Genomic DNA, 20,489 nt, shown 5'->3' on the forward strand with positions numbered 1-20,489 from the left:
TGAAAAGTGAAGGAGGAGAGTGAAAAAGTTGGCTTAAAGCTCAAAATTCAGAAAACGAAGATCATGGCGTCTGGTCCTATCACTTCATGGGAAATGGATGGGTAAACAGTGGAAACAGTGTCAGACTTTATTTTGGGGGGCTCCAAAACCACTGCAGTTGGTGATTGCAGCCATGAAATTAAAAGACACTTACTCTTTGGAAGCAAAGTTATGACCAACCTAGATAGCATATTCAAAAGCAGAGGCATTACTTTGCCAACAAAGGTCCGTCTAGTCAAGGCTATGGTTTTTCCAGTAGTCAAGTATGGATGTGAGAGTTGGAGTATAAAGAAAGCTGAGCACTGAAGAATTGATGCTTTGAACTGTGGTATTGGAAAAGACTCTTGAGAGTCCCTTGAACTGCAAGGAGATCCAACCAGTCCATCCTAAAGGAGATCAGTCCTGGGTGTTCATTGGAAGGACTGATACTAAAGCTCAAACTTTGGCCAAATATTTTGGCCACCCCATGTGAAGAGTTGACTCATTGGAAAAGACCCTGATGCTGGGAGGGATTGGGGGCAGGAGGAGAAGGGGACAACAGAGGATGAGATGGCTGGATGGCATCACCGACTCAATGGACATGAGTTAGAGTGAACTCTAGGAGTTGGTGATGGACAGGGAGGCCTGGCGTACTGCAATTCATGAGGTCACAAAGAGTCAGACACCACTGATTGACTGAACTGAACTGAATGCCAGGGAGAGGGAGTGAGGGCAAAAAAGTGAATCAGAAAGAGATACCACCAGTAAAAGGATGTGTTGTTTAACCTGGGATTGCATTGTATTGTGTGACCTCTTGATGGATTTCACTGAGACTCTCTTCCAAAAGGCCATATATAAACAACTGCTTCTCAGTACGGTCTAAACTCAGATGGAGAAAATGTATTAATCACTTCCTAGGTCACTCCATAGACCTCCTGTCTCACTGGTGCAACCCACAGAGTTTTAATTCACATACCTCTGGCTTGAGCATGCATGGACACTGAGGGGCCCTGGATGTCCCATGCTTCAGTGTGAGTGAGCCAAGGAGGTGCAGGAATAAGGCTTAAGGCATGCAGCCCAGACACGTGGTGAGGCAATCTTGGGTTATGCCGTCTTGATGCTGGTTGAAACTTGGGCAGAGCTGGATTGTCTCAGCAGCACTCAAAGCAAACAGAAAAGGCTAGAAAAATAGGAAAGATTATATATAAGAAATGTTTCTCAGATAGACCAAAATGTGGGCTGGAGAACCACCCAGTAGAATTTTGACATTCATATTTGTGTTGACATAGCTTATGAATATATATGTCCTGCTGTTTTTATTTGGATTTTCAATTTGCATATTAGAATTACAATATAAGTAAAAAGAGATTTCTCTCCATATACATGAATACCTTCACAGTGGTATTAATTTTTCTATTTTAAAATAGATATGAATCTACCTGTCAGTAAGAAAACTGAAGAAAAATAAAGCTTTTGTTTTGCTCTCTGTGGTTACCCACATGTATGCGCATGCATACACACACACAGAGAGGCAGATAACTGTCATTTTCACTAATAAATGAAAAAGTGTATTTTAAAAAAGAGACAAACCATGAGCCATCCATATTTTCCATAGATCTCTTCCTGGATATCTTGGTCGCATAGACCACAGGGAAAATAAAGCATTTTTTAAGGAATTCTAAATTGCAGAAACACCCCAAAATATATAGATACAGAGGTAGTCAGCTAAATGTGATCAAAGGTATGTATGTGGGTGTGTCTGTGTCTGTGTGTGCACACACGCATATGTGTAAGTGGAAAATCTGTTTCCTTGTCAGACCTTTGTTACTCTCCCACCTCATGTTTCAGACAACTCTCGAACAATTCAGATACAGGCTTGTATCCATTCTGGCAACCGACAGTAATAGTATAGGTATTTGTAAGTACAGATAATGATTGATTCTTGAACAATTAAAAATTGATGGCATAAATAGTGTGCTTGAATATATAATAAATAATTTCCAAAGTATAATACATGTTTAAAAGTATGGTGTTTGTATGTGTGCATCGAGTTTATATTGGATTGGATAGTACAATATTAAGTCTACATATTTTTACAAACATATCAAGAAATGAATAGATAATGATGTCTATGTGGCAAAAACCACTGAAAAAGTAGATTACCAAGTGAAAACCATATAAGGTTCTGAGAGAATTTTTCAACCATTTTTGAAGGCTTTTTTTTAATGCTTCAGTCAGTTCAGTTCAGTTCAGTTGCTTAGTCGTGTCCGACTCTGCGACCCCATGAATCACAGCATGCCAGGCCTCCCTGTCCATCACCAACTCCCGGAGTTCACTCAGACTCATGTCCATCGAGTCAGTGATGGCATCCAGTCATCTCATCCTCTGGCGTCCCCTTCTCCTCCTGCCCCCAATCCCTCCCAGCATCAGAGTCTTCTCTAATGAGTCAACTCTTCACATGAGGTGGCCAAATTCCTGGAGTTTCAGCTTTAGCATCATTCCTTCCAAAGAAATCCCAGGGCTGATCTCCTTCAGAATGGACTGGTTGGATCTCCTTGCAGTCCAAGGGACTCTCAAGAATCTTCTCCAACACCACAGTTCAAAAGCATCAATTCTTCGGCACTCAGCCTTCTTCACAGTCCAACTCTCACATCCATACATGACCACTGGAAAAACCATAGCCTTGACTAGATGGACCTTTGTTGGCAAAGTAACGTCTCTGCTTTTGAACATGCTATCTAGGTTGGTCATAACTTTCCTTCCAAGGAGAAAGCGTCTTTTAATTTCATGGCTGCAGTCACCATCTGCAGTGATTTTGGAGCACAAAAAAATAAAGTTTTGATGTTTAGATTGTCTATTAGACTTTTGAAATCAAACATGCTAGACCACTTGGGAACATCCTAAGAATTAAAGGAAAGCTTTATTACAAACCTCCAATAAAGTAGAATTCTGCCTCAAGAGCTACAAAGTTTTGATAAAGATGGAGAAGTTAAAGTGAGCAAGTGTCAAAATGAACAGAAATTTGTTGGAGTCCTAACTTCAACCTAGAGAATTAACAAAATCTACAGCACTATCTATAGTATATTTAGCATGCACATGTATTTTACAATAAAATTTTAAATGATTTGCTTTAAGGGATTCCAAGTTATCTATTAAAGGAAAATTTGAGCAAATAAAGTGATATCAAATTGTAAGTGGTATTATTAAGTAGAGATAATCTAACCTGAAAAGCAAATAATATCAAGGTCAATATAAAAATTTATTTATGATTCTGAGAATAGTTATTAAGCACTGCCATTCTCAGGTTGATATAAAACAAGTCCTTTGTCTAGACATTCCTTGATACAGCCCGCAGAAAAGCATACTGGTTGAGGCAGATAATTTGCCATATAGAAGCTTCGGGAGTGTAACTGTGGGGGAAATTTGCCGTTTACCTTCCATTGTGGTTATTATGAACATGTAACTGTACTCTGTGTAGTTGCTTTATCCAGAGAGTTAGATAACCATGAATAGCACTTTACTTGTAGAAAAATTTAATAACTTGTGTTTATAGGTGTCCAAATATGGTATTGTGTCATGGTATCAGATGTATCACAATCTGAAACTGGTAGATCTGTTTTGTGTTTAGCAAAACCCAAATGTATTTATCAACAAACAAATATTTGTTCAAGGAAAGTTTTCTTTTTTCAAAGTTAAACCACCCTATATGGTTTTTCTATACCAAAAAAAGTAGACTTTTGATGTAATCTTGTCTAACTATAATTAAATATTTATTCTTTTAAAAATTTAAAGAACCTACGTTAGGCCAATCATCACCAGTGGATAAAGTAACCATCCTATAATTATTTTATGCTGTACTCTGAATTGATAAGCCTTTAGCCTTTGTGTTCTGCTCCATTCAACATCTCATATTAGGTTTGACGTCACCTCACTTTTCAACCAAAACTCTTCAGGCATCTGTTTTCCCAACAAATACAGTTCATATTTTTATGAAGAACTAAATGTTTTAAATAGATTTACATAAACTTATGCAAGTCAGGAAGCAACAGTTAGAACTGGACATGGAACAACAGACTGGTTCCAAATAGGAAAAGGAGTTCGTCAAGGCTGTATATTGTCACCCTGTTTATTTAACTTATATGCAGAGTACATCATGAGAAATGCTGGGCTGGAAGAAATACAAGCTGGAATCAAGATTTCCAGGAGAAATATCAATAACCTCAGATATGCAGATGACACCACCCTTATGGCAGAAAGTGAAGAGGAACTAAAAAGCCTCTTGATGAAAGTGAAAGTGGAGAGTGAAAAAGTTGGCTTAAAGCTCAATATTCAGAAAACGAAGATCATGGCATCCGGTCCCATCACTTCATGGAAATAGATGGATAAACAGTGGAAACAGTGTCAGACTTTATTTTTCTGGACTCCAAAATCACTACAGATGGTGACTGCAGCCATGAAATTAAAAGACGCTTACATCTTGGAAGGAAAGTTATAACCAACCTAGATAGCATGTTCAAAAGCAGAGACATTACTTTGCCAACAAAGGTTCGTCTAGTCAAGGCTATGGTTTTTCCAGTGGTCATGTATGGATGTGAGAGTTGGACTGTGAAGAAGGCTGAGTGCCAAAGAATTGATGCTTTTGAACTGTGGTGTTGGAGAAGACTCTTGAGAGTCCCTTGGACTGCAAGGAGATCCAACCAGTCCATTCTGAAGATCAGCCCTGGGATTTCTTTGGAAGGAATGATGCTAAAGCTGAAAGTCCAGTACTTTGGCCACCACATTCGAAGAGTTGACTCATTGGAGAAGACTCTGATGCTGGGAGGGGTTGGGGGCAGGAGGAGAAGGAGACGACAGAGGATGAGATGGCTGGATGGCATCACTGACTCGATGGACGTGAGTCTGAGTGAACTCCAGGAGTTGGTGATGGACAGGGAGGCCTGGCGTGCTGCGATTCATGGGGTTGCAAAGAGTCGGACACGACTGAGTGACTGATCTAATCTGATCTGATGCCTAATTGGGCTTCCCTGGTAGCTCAGTTGGTAAAGAATCCTCCTGCGATGCAGGAGACCCCGGTTCGATTCCTGGGTCTGGAAGATCTGCTGGAGAAGGGATAGACTACCCATTCCAGTATTCTTGGGATTCCCTGATGGCTCAGCTGGTAAAGAATCCGCCTGCAATGTGTGAGACCTGGGCTCGATCCCAGGGTTGGGAAGATCCCCTGGAGAAGGGAAAGGCCATGCACACCAGCAGTCTGGCCTGGAGAATTCCATGGACTGTATTGTATAGGCTGCTGCTGCTGCTGCTAAGTCGCTTCAGTCATGTCCAACTCTGTGCAACCCCATAGACAACAGCCCACCAGGCTCCCCGTCCCTGGGATTCTCCAGGCAAGAACACTGGAGTGGGCTGCCATTTCCTTCTCCAATGCATGAAAGTGAAAAGTCAAAGTGAAGTCGCTCAGTCGTGTACAACTCTTAAAGACCCCATGGACTGCAGCCTACCAGGCTCCTCCGTCCATGGGATTTTCCAGGCAAGAGTACCGGAGTGGGGTGCCATTGCCTTCTCCAATAGTATAGTCTATGGGGTAGCAAACAGTCCGCAAGACTGAGTGAATTTCACTTTCACTTTTATGCCTAATTTGTTAACACCAATGAAGTTTATTATTTCTTTCTTTACAGTTGCTGTTAGTGAATTATTTGAAAAGAAATAGCAAAAGCTGGAAGGGTGACATCTGTAATATCTTTAGCCTATTAACTCTATGAATATATACCTGAATAAATGGGAACACAAAACTCATTTTTAGTCACGATGTTATACAATGACATGTGACAGTTGGACTGTGAAGAAAGCTGAGCGCCGAGGAATTGAGGCTTTTGAACTGTGGTGTTGGAGAAGACTCTTGAGAGACCCTTGGACTGCAAGGAGATCCAACCAGTCCATTCTGAAGGAGATCAGCCCTGAGATTTCTTTGGAAGGAATGATGCTAAAGCTGAAACTCCAGTACTTTGGCCACCTCATGCGGAGAGTTGACTCATTGGAAAAGACTCTGATGCTGGGAGGGATTGGGGGCAGGAGGAGAAGGGGACGACAGAGGATGAGATGGCTGGATGGCATCACTGACTCGATGGACGTGAGTCTGAGTGAACTCCAGGAGTTGGTGATGGACAGGGAGGCCTGGCGTGCTGCGATACATGGGGTCCCAAAGAGTCGGACACGACTGAGCAACTGATGTGATCTGATCTGACAGATAACTATAAATGAAATGAGGATTAAGTATTTTACATGAAATATCAGTAATTAGAGTACATCTTTGGCTGGAAATGGTGTTAAGTCACCTTTCTCTCAGGTTTTGGGTTTATTGCTTTCTACTTCAATCACTGGTTCCACTCATTGTTGGTGTGACTTTCCCATCAAATATGAATGTTATAGGAGCCTACAATTTTCTCATAGTTTTATGTTTTAGATAATAGAAGTTCACAAAAATCTTCTGTAAAGGGAAATATGAAAATCCTTTCAACAAGTCTAAGCGAAAGTTGAGTATTTTACAATCCAGAAAATCAGAGCCAAATGTTTAATTACTGATGCTCACCAGTGATTAATCACAGATGCCAGTGTTCAGAAAGAGCCCATCCCTGTCAGTAAGCTCACCAACCTTTAAGATTTTTCAATACACTTAAGTCTCCTTGTCTTCTGGCATTAACTCAATAGATCCTAGTCTTTCAACTGAGTGTGTCATGAAGACTAGTTGCTAAATTATTGCATGATATACTTGGGCATTATATCATTATATCATGTCATTGTATCATAACATTATATCATGTCATTAGAAAATGAGATGAAAGGGCACAAAGTTTAAAAGAGAAATATCATTCGATATTTTTTCTTCATTCTTTTCTTTCTCTCTCCTTTTCACTTGTAATATTCCAATAACCCAGAGGTAGTCAGTCGCTCAGTCATGTCTGACTCTTTGCGACCCCGTGGACTGTAATCCGCCAGGCTCCTCTGTCCATGAAATTCTCCAGACAAAAATGCTGGAGTGGGTGGCCTTCCCAACCCAGGGACTGAACCTGGGTCCCCTGCACTGCAGGCAGATTCTTTACCGCCTGAGCCACCAGGGAAGTCCACAGAAGACACAGTGATGTCTAAAGAATTTCTCTCCATGTATTTCCTGTACATCACCCTCAACACCAAGTCCGAGCATATTTTTCAGCTAATTTCATATGGTTTTTTTTAAATTATTTTCAAAATTCCTTTCTTGTTTCCAGTTTTATTGAAAAATAATTGACATATATCACAAGTATAAATTCAAGATATGGTATGATGTTTTTTACTTTCATGTATTATAAAATAATTACCACAATAGATTCAGCAAACCTACATCATCTCATATAGATACAATAAAGAGAAAAGAAAAAAGAAAACAATTTCTTTTCCTTGTGATGAGAACTTTTATAATTGATCCTCTTAACTACTTTCCTATATTTCACACAGCATTGCTAACTCTAGTCATCGTGTTATATTACAACCCTAGCACTTACTTATCTTAGAAATGGAAGCTTGTACCTTTTGACTATATAAGGTGATTTTTTTTTAGAAATAAGAACATAGATGTGTTCAAATGAAAGAAACAGTTGGAAGACACATCAGAATATAAAGATATTTCGATCTTACTTTAAGATCTGACCTTCTCTCCACCAAATATTTGTGAGTCCCTGCAAGAATTCTAATTCAGTTGCCCTGTCACCACTCACTAGTAAATACATTATCTGCAAACCATACTGCTATCGACGCTGGAGCACTGCCCATTCCCTGTGGTTCTTAAAAAAAAAAAGACTATCTCCCACTCTGGGAAGTGCAATCATTTATTCTATACAGGTTCTAATTCTTTTTTTCAGCAACATTTTTGGGGGTTAAAGGAATGTAATGATTACCAGAAGAACCAGAAGTAGTAAAAAAAAAAAAAAAAAAAAGATAGAAAAACCCCACCACTTTAAGTAATAGATGTTCACTTTCTTGTGTGATTTTTGCAATCCAAGTTGCTTCATTATTTCTAGCATTTATTCCTTCCTGAGACCCAGCTGAAATGTTTGCCCCAGGCTTATTAAACATGGATTACTCTACTTCTGCATAATATCCCACCTTGTGAAAGAAATTTAGACCTTCCCCCTCCTTCCTTTCGTTTCTTCAGTTTCTTTTAATGCAGTGGTGATTAATTTGCATTCTTTCCTTTTAGAGATTTATACTTTTCGTCCCTACTCATGCACATATTTTTAAAGCATTTATATTTATTTAATCCTAATTCAAGGGGAGGGCTTATCTGGAGGGCAATGATCCATTGCTTACTACTGAATGATAGAAAGAATGAGGAGGCCATGCCTTTATGAAACACTGGAAAGCCTTTGCTCTAAACCAGGTATTATATTAGGCATCTGCAGAGACAATCTCATTTAATCCTAATGTCACAAATATAGGAGCAGGCATCATTACACATATGTGCTAATTTCAGAGAAGTTAAATATTTTGCTCAAGATCAGAGTAATAAGTAAACTGTAGGTTTGAAGCTGGTCTCCCAGTTAAACCTTATGCTCTTATATTCAGTAACTGGGCCTCTTAGTACCCAAAGTAGTTCCAAGCAGATAAAGATTATTCATTACATTTCAGACACTTTCACTGAGTCTATATCAAAAACTTTCCCCACCAGTAAGAATTTCAGAACGTCTTGGTTTAATGTCTATAGGATTTGAAGTAATAGTAACTATGACACCACACACTTTCAGTTACTTCACTCCCACATTAGCATTATCAAAGTACCCTTCTGAGCAAATCTGGCTTCATAAAAATGACATTGTAGCTACACTTGCTTGGTTGTTGAACAGCAGTCACAGTATAATTAGGGCCACTTAATGGAAAGCGTTACTGAAGTGCATATCGTTATTAATCAAACTCCAATATAAAGCTGGCTACAGTAATAATGAGTGCAATTATGGGCTGATGAACTGTTAAACTTGAAAACTGACCCTAACCAAATTTTCTTTCTTCAGAAAATAATAAAACTCAAAGGGCTGAAAATCAGTTTATTTCTCTGGGCTCTCTTGCCACAAAGAGAACCTGGGAGATATTTTCTCATGCTCCGTGTTTTATAATTTCATGCACACTGGAGCTTGTAAAGTGGTGTGAGAATTGGAAAATGTGACCCTGAAGATAGGGTCAACTCTAATCTGGACCTGACAAGATTTGATCCAGTCCAGACTCGTTACCTACCAGACAATGTGGAATTTTATCCAGCTACTTTGCAGAGTTTCACACACATCAATATTAAGCATAAAAAAAAATGTCCATTGAGCTTGAATTAGCCAGCAGGCAAATTCAAGTTCAGGATAAAATACTTGTTCCTTTAAAAATATTTGACAAAAATCCCTACAGACTTTTGTAAGATGAGAGTCCCGAGTTGGTCTTCTCTAAATCTTGGACTGGCTATTTGACAAACCGTTAATGACACCTGTATTTCTTAGTATCAGAGAGTGTGTTTAGAGTTTATATAATACTTGACGTGTTTAAAGCATGGTTTATTACCTTGCCTTACTTTAGCTCCACAAATCTTTCTACTTAAGCTCCTTTATAAATGAAACAACCTTGCTTTCCCCAGTAATGATTAGAACGTCTTCTCACTCTTAAGGCTTCTTAAGTGTTTTTTGCAGATGCATGGGATGGCTGTCTCATGTCATTTGATCACTGAAGAAGAAAGTTCCCGGTCTGAACCAGAGGCTTACATATTATATATACTGTCAAAACTGGTGATTTTATCAAGTTAATAAATACCAATAAGGAGAATTAGGAGAGATTTGCTTAATTTACTAAATCAGGTATCCCAGTACTATGTCCAGTAATTGACAGACGTGAATTAGATTTGAAACACATTAAAAATACAGAAGGGGAAGGAACAAAGAGAAAAGAAAATCAGAACATAAAAGCAATTGCACAATCTACTGAAGATGGGGATGAAAAAAATCCCCTAAAATGGAAGCAGAAGTGTCGAGGAGGCGCCTCCAGCATTCTATAATTGTTACCCCCACTCATAGATAAAGAATTGAGCCAAGCTCTTTAAAACGCACTCACACAGCCTTTTGTGACTTGGCAGCAGCCTCAACCTTCCTCCCATATGCATAAATGCATATTATTGGATGGATAAATATGCCTTAAGGGATGCTTTCTTTGCCTTATTATCACACATTATCTTAAGTGTCTTTTCAGCAACATTGTTGATTTTGCTGCATACCTGTGATCTTGAGGATTCTGCAAGGGGAGGGAGTTACGGTTAGGGAAGAAAAATTCAGAACCACCCGATGAGAGAATTCAGCTCAGTTTCTCTAATTCAGTCTCCTTTTAGCAAATCTCACTATGCCTAAGCATAATCAATAATTTCAGATGCGTTCACCAAGAATTTTCTCTATCCAGTCAGCCCAAATGGGCACTATTTCCTTACTGAATAAAGAAATAGATGAAAAGCCTTTTAAAGACAAAAATATTAGCTAAATTACCACTATTACAATGTAGCTATTTTTTCTGTCATGTTTCAAAATATGATGTTTTCCACTTTATGTATTGAGTTAGTTTGACTCTGAAAGTTATTCTTGGACAAAAACCTTCGTCTCCTTTAAGGCACATTCATTTCATATTTTCAATAACCATATATAAGTGATACAGTTAGGGGAATATACTTTGAAGACAAAAAAGGGCTATTAGAGTTTTATATGAGCCCTTTCAGCCATCTAATGGCACTAAAAGATATCTGCATTTTTTTAAATAACTGAATCTTAACCAAAATACTATAACCACTTTCTAATTGCACAATTGCTGTTTTTATAAATTTCTAACAATTTTAACAAATATTTTAATTGGAGTGTTTTTATTTCTACTAAAACTTGTAAGAATTGCTTCATTCAAAAGAATCAAGTTATATGTGAAAACCATCAGAAATCCTGCCTTTTTTGCAGACGTCATTAAGTCTTTACTTATTCCAACAGTGGAATGTCCTCTAGGTACTCGATGGAAGATTCATGTAACTAGGTTTTTTGTTGTTTTTCTTTTTTTAATTTTTTTCATCTGAAGTAACATTGTGCCAAATAAATACATTTTGCTAATGGATATATCATCTTCAAATATGTAGTTAATATTTGTATTGTTCCTGTGCAACACATGCTTATGCTTAACTTCCCCAAAGCTCTGTTGGCTGGATGAAGTAACGTGTCTCTTCATTACACTAGAGATGTACCCAAATGAAACTGCTGTAGATTACACAGAAATATCAGATCGCCTAGGATGAAAAATAACTGTTCAGTTGGCCTGCCTGGGTTTGAGGTTTCCAGTCAGGGGTGATTATTATATCTCATAGAGTAACCTTACTTTTAGCTACTTAACATACTATTTTTCTGATAATTCCTGCAAGTTTTAAATAACCGTTCTAGCTTCCCAAGCTTGAGGCTTGTCAAGCGATCACAAGATGAACAACTTTTACAGCTTTCTCCTAAACTATAAAAATGGAAGAAAAGTGGTAGAAATGTGTGAAAGAGAAAGTGACAGTGTGACAGTCGCCAAGTTTTAAGTAACCCAAAGCACAGCTATAATACTGAGAGGAAATAAATAGATCATTGTACTTCATTGCATGAGGGGAAATCCGAGGCAGCTCATTCATTTTCCTTCCCACAAAGGGCCCTCTCTTAGTCCTTGCTGCTGCTGCTGCTAAGTCGCTCCAGTCGTGTCTGACTCTGTGCAACCCCATAGACGGCAGCCCACCAGGCTCCCCCATCCCTGGGATTCTCCAGGCAAGAACACTGATGTGGGTTGCCTTCTCCTTCTCCTCTCTTAGTCCTTACTAAGCCTCATAAGAAGGAAGAGGTGACCCAAGGTTACTGCTTCTCTAACTGCATTAAAGTATCAATAACTTCAAATATGCAGATGACACCACCCTTATGGCAGAAAGTGAAGAACTAAAGAGCCTCTTGATGAAAGGGAAAGAGGAGAGTGAAAAAGTTGGCTTAAAGCTCAACATTCAGAAAACTAAGATCGTGGCATCCAGTCCCATCACTTCACGGCAAATAGATGGGGAAACAGCGGAAACAGTGTCAGACTTTATTTTGGGGGGCTCCAAAATCACTGCAGATGGTGACTGAAGCCATGAAATTAAAAGACCCTTGCTCCTTGGAAGGAAAGTTATGACCAAACTGGACAGCATATTAAAAAGCAGAGACATTACTTTGTCAACAAAGGTCCCTTTGGTCAAAGTTATGGTTTTTCCAGTGGTCCTGTATGGATGTGAGAGTTGGACTATAAAGAAAGCTGAGCGCTGAAGAATTGATGCTTTTGAACTGTGGTGTTGAAGAAGACTCTGAAGAGTCCCTTGGACTGCAAGAAGATCTAATCAATCCGTCCTAAAGGAAATCAGTCCTGAGTGTTCACTGGAAGGACTGATGTTGAAGCTGAAACTCCAGTACTTTGGCCACCTGATGGGAAGAAGTGACTCATTGGAAAAGACCTTGATGCTGGGAAAGATTGAGAGCAGGAAGAGAAGGGGACAACAGAAGATGAGATGGTTGGATGGCATCACCGACTCAATGGACCTGAGTTTGGGTAAACTCCGGGAGTTGGTGTTGGACAGGAGGCCTGGCATGCTGCAGTTCATGGGGTTGCAAAGAGTCAGTCACAACTGAGTGATTGAACTGAACTGCATTAAAAACTCAGCACTTGTTATTCAGATAAATTAAAAAGTATGATGGAAGTTTTGTGTCTACATTGAAATGAGTAATCATGTCACCTACTCCTGAAACTAAAACAATGCATATATGTGTATAAGCCTGTATGTGTGTGTGTGTGTTATATTCATTTTCCCATCTGAAAATGTTTACCACATATAACTACTGCAAAAATTAAATCATATTCTACTACAGGGGCCATGTGGGAGTTTGAGAGGGTACATCTCAGAAACCCTTTGAAATTCAGGCCTTATACCATATGGACAGAGGCTTTACAATAGTCTCTACTGAGGGTTTATTTTGTGAAGACTCCTTTCCTTCAGGTAGAAGAGAAGTGTTCAAATTAATCCCGTCAGTCCAGGGCCCAAACAATTGTTAGAGCTAGTTGTAATTTCTAGAATCACTTCAACTGAACTGTTAGAATTAGAAAGTATCTTAAAAGGCATGTGATTCAACCTCTTTATTTGTACATAAAAAAATACTAAGAAATAAACAGAAAGAGAGAGAGAATTGTTAACAGAAATGTCCTAAATCTGTTCCTGCTAAAGAGTAAGGGCTAGAGACCATGTCTCCTGGAGGCTGCTTCTGAGTGTTTTCTACCCTTTTAAAAAATCAGTATTTAAATTACATAATACATTATTTGCCTTTGAACAGCTCTTTGTTGGGGTCCCTTTAAGCAACAGATTACTGCATTTAAAACACAGTTTGATGTACACACTTTCTACTCTCACAAGAGCAACATGGTCTGGGCAGTGTGGCTTAGGGTAATGGCTTAAGAACTGAAAGAATCAAGATTTCACCCTGACTTTGCCAGTTAATAGCTTGGCCTTGATCTTCAATGTGCTTTGGCCTCGATCTTCATGGACACAAAATTAGGGATCTTTGTAAGACTGCATTTATGCCCATTCCAGTGTGATTTATGCCATTGTCTATCTAAATTTGCAGTCACTATTTGTTAAAGATAAAACTCTAATTAAAAGTATCTCAATCAAAACATAAAAGGATATTTGTTAAACCTTCATTGACAATTTTTACATAAAGACCACAATTATTGTAATCATCGTACTTAGTAGAGTTAGTATTTTCAGTCAAACGTGAAAATTTTAAAACAGTAAGATTCATCTTTTCCAAACATTTTGGTGACATTTCTATGAAATATGGGGGCATTTTCGTCTAATAAAATGTCCATAGACATACACACACACACACACACACACAAATTACCCTTAAATGTTTAGTCTTTATACCTTAGAAAGAATGTAGATACTGAAATATCCTTTTAAATATGTTTGCAAGGCAAGACTCCCAATTTCTTCAAATGCCTCACTTTAAAGCGTTTTACATTGTTCACAGTTTAAGTGTTATCTCACTAGGCTTACGATACCACCTAAAATTTCCATTTCCTTGAAGATTTTATGAAATGATTTTTTTTTGAATGTCTTAGAAGGGAATACTTTTTTAAAGGACTTGAAGTTTTTTACTTGTTTGTTTCATTTACTCAGATTAAATGACAACCCACTCCAGTACTCTTGCCTGGAGAATCCCATGGAGAGAGGAACCTGGTAGGCTACAGTCCATGGGGTCGCAAAGAGTTGGACACGACTGAGCGACTTCACTTCACTTTGGCTTTTTATTTTTTGTTATGAATATTAATGTAGGCATTTTACAGAAGATTTATACATTACATTTATTCATCATTTGCTTTACGTAAAATGATCTTGACTTTTCTGCTTGTCTCATGGAAAACAAGCCACAAGCATCAGTTCATTTTTTTCACTTCAGAATGACTGCCTGAGATAGTCATAAAGAGGTATTCCTGATAGCTAATGCTGTGCAGGCTGTCTTTGATCAGTGCAGGCCCCGTTGAGCTGTAAATACACCAGCGCTGGGAGAATCAGATTAAATCATGTGTTGTTTAGTCATGTTTCAAGATTTCATTGTTTCAATTAACTCAAAAAGTTGCTGCCACTTAATACAACCCAAATTTCTCTTAAACTAGGGTTCTAAAATTTTTTTAAACTATTACACCACCAGTTATGAATATTTCGCCAATTTTTACTTTTTCAGGTTTAAATTTTGGATGATTTATTTCAATTTTCATATGTATAAAAAGAAATTACACTACAGAATATACTTTTTCAAACTAAACATGCACTGCATATTCACAGCAATTCTAATACAGACATGTAGCAAAATCGCTATTCTGTAATTTACTTTTCCTTGGAGAAGGAAATGGCAAACCACTCCAGTGTTCTTGCCTGGAGAATCCCAGGGACGGGGGAGCCTGGTGGGCTGCTGTCTATGAGGTCTCACGGAGTCGGACACGACTGAAGTGACTTAGCAGTAGCAGTAGCAAGTATAAAGAAGCAAACTCTTGTACATTTTTTACTGCCATGTGAATGCCAGTATACTTTGGGGAAAAGGCCCTGTTAAAAGTCCTTTCTGTTTTTAATCAGACAGTGGCTCCGTGCTCTACCTGGGCCACAGGAGGGCATTCAGCAGCACACAGAGACTCCCATCTCACCCGTCTGGGTCACACAGGCAGACGAGAGCCACCTCTTTTCACATCGGTGCAGGTTAAAGGACAGCACTCCTGCCGCTGCGACTATTTTCATCACGCTCTGCCAGTCATGCTTCCATGAAGCAACAGAAACGATGCATTTGGGATTTAAAAGTACATGAGTATGTTTAGTTTTTACCAAAAATATATTATCCTTGTATTTCTGTACATTCATTTATGTAAGTTTTTCAAAAGAAAGATTTAATATGTATAATATAAAGTATTTATAAAAGCAGATTCTGCCTAGACAATGTTATTGTTTACTGTTCTTTATGTGATTCTATCAGGATACTGAAAATGGAAAAGCAGTACTTCTGCATTTTGTCCATCGCGAATCACTGGTATTTAGTAACACTCTACTAAGCTTCCTGTACAGCAATCAGTGTTTTTAGGTAACAGTTAATCAAAAGATCAAACTTAATCTTTATAGGGTTACAGAAATGGCATCAGTTTTATAAATTAGTGATTATAAACACTTTTATTTATTCCAAATTACATTATATTAGACTGGTTAAACAGGGAGCAAAAGGTTTGTAACATAAAACAACAAGAGGCAATGAGGCAGATGAGGAAAACTCAGGAATCACGAGGTAGAAGTTCATTATTAACTGTATAGCTAATAAATATTACGTTGATTTATCAGGGAAAATAATTCTATAATAACGGAAGAAAATCCTGAGCTTAGAAGAGACCAAAACTAAATAACTCCCAATGAAATATTTCCTGGCTACCTAACAAAGTTTCTAATGAGCCACACACACCCCAAGAACAGCAATGCCCTGACAAGCCCCTCTTCTCCTATATCGTGCTGTCAGTAAATCCAACATACCCAAGACATTTCGAAGTTCGCAAAGAACAAGATTGTGTTCTATTAACTTTCTGAGTTTTTCACACCAAGAATTATCATTTTCATTTTGCCTTTCATGCTTTCTCAACCTACTTCTGTGTTAAATTCTATTATTTTTTAAAAATCGTATTAATAACAGCATGATCCAAGAAACCAATTTGTGTCCTCAGAACAAAGTGAGATAGTGTAAACATTATCAGCTGAAGAGGAAAGAAACATATTGTAAAATGAAGTTTCAGATTCACGTTTCTGAGATTTATTCTACTTACAATATTAAAAAAAAAAATCAGTGGAGAAGGTATCACTAATGTAAATTTTCAGTCCTATATGAAGGCTGCCAAAAATGTAAAAATGTTGGCATCCAACATTATAATGTTTCATATCACATGACTCACATGAGTCGTGGGAGGGAGCTTCCTGACGCTACTCCCTCCCTTTCTTCCATGTCGCATCCTCCTTTAATTTTCCAGTTTGGCATTTAGGTTATTGGTGACTTGTGGACGAAGAAAGCAGAGATAGCATTGAAATGATTTGAGGGATCGGCTAAAGGAAAAAAGGATAAACGCATTTTTAAGTGGGCTGTGCTCTCTTAATATATATTGTTGTTTTTCAGTCGCTCAGTCGTGTCTGACTCTTTCTGACCCCAGGGACTGCAGCACACCAGGTCTCCCTGTCCATCACCAACTCCTGGAGCTTGCTCAAACTCATGTCCTTTGAGTCGGTGATGCCATCCAACCATCTCATCCTGTTGGCCCCTTCTCCTCCCGCCTTCAATTTTTCCCAGCATCAGGGTCAGTTCTTCGCATCAGGTGGCCAAAGGATTGGAGCTTCAGCTTCAGCATCAGTCTTTCCAATGAATATTTAGGACTGATCTCCTTTAGGATGGACTGGTTGGATCTCCTTGCAGTCCAAGCGATTCTCAAGAGTCTTCTCCAACACCACAGTTCAAAAGCATCAATTCTTCGATGCTCAGCCTTCTTTATAGTCCAACTTTCACATCCATACATGACCACTGGAAAAACCATAGCTTTGACTAGATGGACTTTGTCAGCAAAGTAATGTCTCTGCTTTTTAGTGTGCTGTCTAAGTTGTCATAACTTTTCTTCCAAGAAGCAAGCATCTTTTAATTTCATGGCTGCACTCACCATCTGCAGTGATTTGGGGCATATATGTGTGTATATATATATATATATATATATATGTATTTTAATATATAATGTATATTTAGTTATACGTGTATTTTAAAATTTTCCACTTTTGTTGATTACCACTTCTGCTCAAATTGAATATTGTGGCTCTGTTGAAAAAAAAAAAATCTGCTAACTAACCCTTTACTTCTATTGCCAATTACTTTTTTGTGTATATTTGTAATTAAACCCATTCTGGGATTCATGTCAACCTTCCAGCACAGCGATCGATACTAAATTGTAACAAAGGGAAAGGGAAGATCTCCGCTGTTAGTAGGTTTTGCCTGTGCTTGTACAAATAAGATTAGAAGCAGCATGTAGAGTGAGCTGTGAGTACATGACATTTTCCCAATAACCGTTTTTCATTATTTTGAAGTGTGCCTGAAACTCCTGCCGCTCTGGTCCTCTCGGTCTCTCCCACATGTCACTGGGGATTCTGCTTTGGTTCATCTTCAACTCTTTGACACTAAACAAGGACCCCTTGGCACCCACCATCCTAACCACCCCAAAGGTCACTATATTCCCAAAAAACACACAATAACCTCTTTCCAATACGAATACTTAAGTAAAGGATGAATGTACAGGTTAAGACACAATGCCAACTTGCTTGAAACATGAGTTCAGAAATCAATTCAGATAGACAGATGTCCATAAAATAAGACTCCAGCACATAACGCACTGAAAACTGTGTCTATCCTGTTATATTTTTGTTTTATGAGGACATGTTACCAAGTATTTACATTATTTGGGGAAAAAATAATATTCAGTGAAGGTAATCTAATATCCTGAATTTTCAGAAAGAAAAAGGCTGGTACCATACTCAAGACAGATTTATTCCCCTTAACCTTTCAAAAAAAAAAAAGCAAAATGTGCGGTAAAGTAGCTTTACTTGCCAAATAACAGCTGTGTTAAAATACCAACTATGGTTATAGCATAATGCATGAGGTCAGTACTCACTTTACAGTTATCAGAATGCATAGCTCACAATTCAGAAACCTTTTACTATCTATATTACATTATCTTGGGTTAAGAGCATAATGTCAGCTCCCTGAACTTTCCATTTCATTGCTTTTGTTCGTTTTCATAAGGCTAACCCTTAGAGGTAAGGATGCTTACATCTTGAATTAAAAAATTTATGCTTTTTCCTCAGTACCCAAGATTTATATTCATCAGTGTTAAAGGATTTTGGATGTATAAATCTCTAAGGATCAAGATAAGAACATACACCCAAAAGGGATTTTAAATGTACTCTTTCTATTTACTATTAATGTCTTTGTTACCATGGCTGTGTGATTCGAGTTTGTATGCATACGTATTAGAAAGGAAAACTATTAGCTGTCACATTTCTTTCATTGCTCTTGAAACAAGATAAAAGAAAAAAATTAAATGTGAGACCTGTACCTAGGCAAATATTCCTATATTTTCCTTTTTATCTGTGTGCTGGCTTTTAATTATAGATACCACTGAATCATACTCAAGGCCAGAGATGCACTTCTACCTTCTCAGACCTACCAGACATAGAGAATAAGGAGCTGTAGATGTAACAATTCTGAGTTTATCATTCAGTGAACAGTGTTGCTGAATTTAAAGCTTGCCCTGTAGCTTTCCAACTAGGAGCAATATGTTTTGCCTATTTGAAAAAATGGAAAACAATTGCTGACCAATTTATTCAGTTCTATTTCTATAAGAGGGACTTTCAAAAGTCCACAATACATTTGATTTTGCTGCAATTCTTTTTCATGCTGGCAAAATATAATTCTATTTTCAAGCCAAAAGACACTTTTTTCCCCTTTCACTCTTCATAGACTTTCGGTATTGTAATAAGGGTTTCAAGACGTAACTGTCTCCCAAAGAGCATAAAGTGGCTATAGTGGACATCATAACACCATTATGATCTACTCACTCGTCCTTGTTTTTTCAGTTATACAAAAAAACTTGAGCTGTCCATTTTTTATCATCTGGGTTATTAGATGAAATATAAGATCTATAGTTAAATGAGTTTCAAATAAAGAAAGTATGTTTCATTCAATATTTGGTCCATATGTATACTAAAAAAAATTCATTTATTTCCAATTCAAATTTAACAGGGTTTTCTGGGTTTTTATTTGCTAAACCTCACCACCTTTTTCAATCATCTATAATTTTTGACATGGAGCAAGTTCTGGGGTCTTAGCACATAGCTTATTTTCATTTGGTTTGGTTTTACAAATTTCTGTTGCAGTGTTCTTCAATTTTAATAATGTCGTACAAAATCAAACACCTAAAAGGACAAAACTGTTTAAATTATCAGAATTGTTTGGCTATCTGAAGCAAGGGCAGTTTTTAAGATAATGTCACTTTTCTACTTGAAAAGGACAGTACCATGTGGGAGAAGAGAGAACTCAGGGGACTGATAATGAGATACAGGCCTTTCATTGGTTTGAATATAGCCCTAGGTGGTAGTGACTGAAGGTTTTTGCCATCTGGTACCTGATCAGTAGCTGATGTGAAGCTGTTGATTTCACTTTAAAAAAAAAAAAAAAAAAAAAGTCAAGGCAAATAACAAGTGTTTAAGACGAAGAGTAATTTTACTGTCCACCACAACTCTATAACCTTGACCAAATCATTTCATTTCTCCCTCTGTCTCCGCAAAATAAAAATATGATACTAGTCATCTGTTAATTCATCTTTGTATTAAAATATCAGCTGGTATTGAAGGAAAATTTAAAGATACATACTTTAGGTAGTAATTCTTTCATTTCAATTGGGAAGTAGCTAGCTGTGCTGTGCTGTGCTGTGCTTAGACACTCGGTCATGTCTGACTCTTTACCACCCCATGGACTGTAGCCCGCCAGGCTCCTCTGTCCGTGGGATTCTCCAGGCCAGAATACTGGAGTGGGTTGCCACGCCCTCCTCTAGGGGATCTTCCTGACCCAGGGATCGAACCCAGGTTTCCCGCATTGCAGGCGGATTCTTTACCAGCTGAGCCACCAGAGAAGCCCAAGAATACTGGAGTGGGTAGCTTGTCCCGTCTCCAGGGGATCTTCCAACCCAGAAATGGAACTGAGGTCCCCTGCATTGCAGTCGAAGCTTTTAACAGCTGAGCTACCTGGGAAGCTCTGGCAAGTAGCTACAGCTTTCTGCTGCTGCTG

The sequence above is a fragment of the Bos indicus genome, chromosome 7, assembly GCF_029378745.1.
Source record: "Bos indicus isolate NIAB-ARS_2022 breed Sahiwal x Tharparkar chromosome 7, NIAB-ARS_B.indTharparkar_mat_pri_1.0, whole genome shotgun sequence".
Classification (NCBI taxonomy): Eukaryota; Metazoa; Chordata; class Mammalia; order Artiodactyla; family Bovidae; genus Bos; species Bos indicus.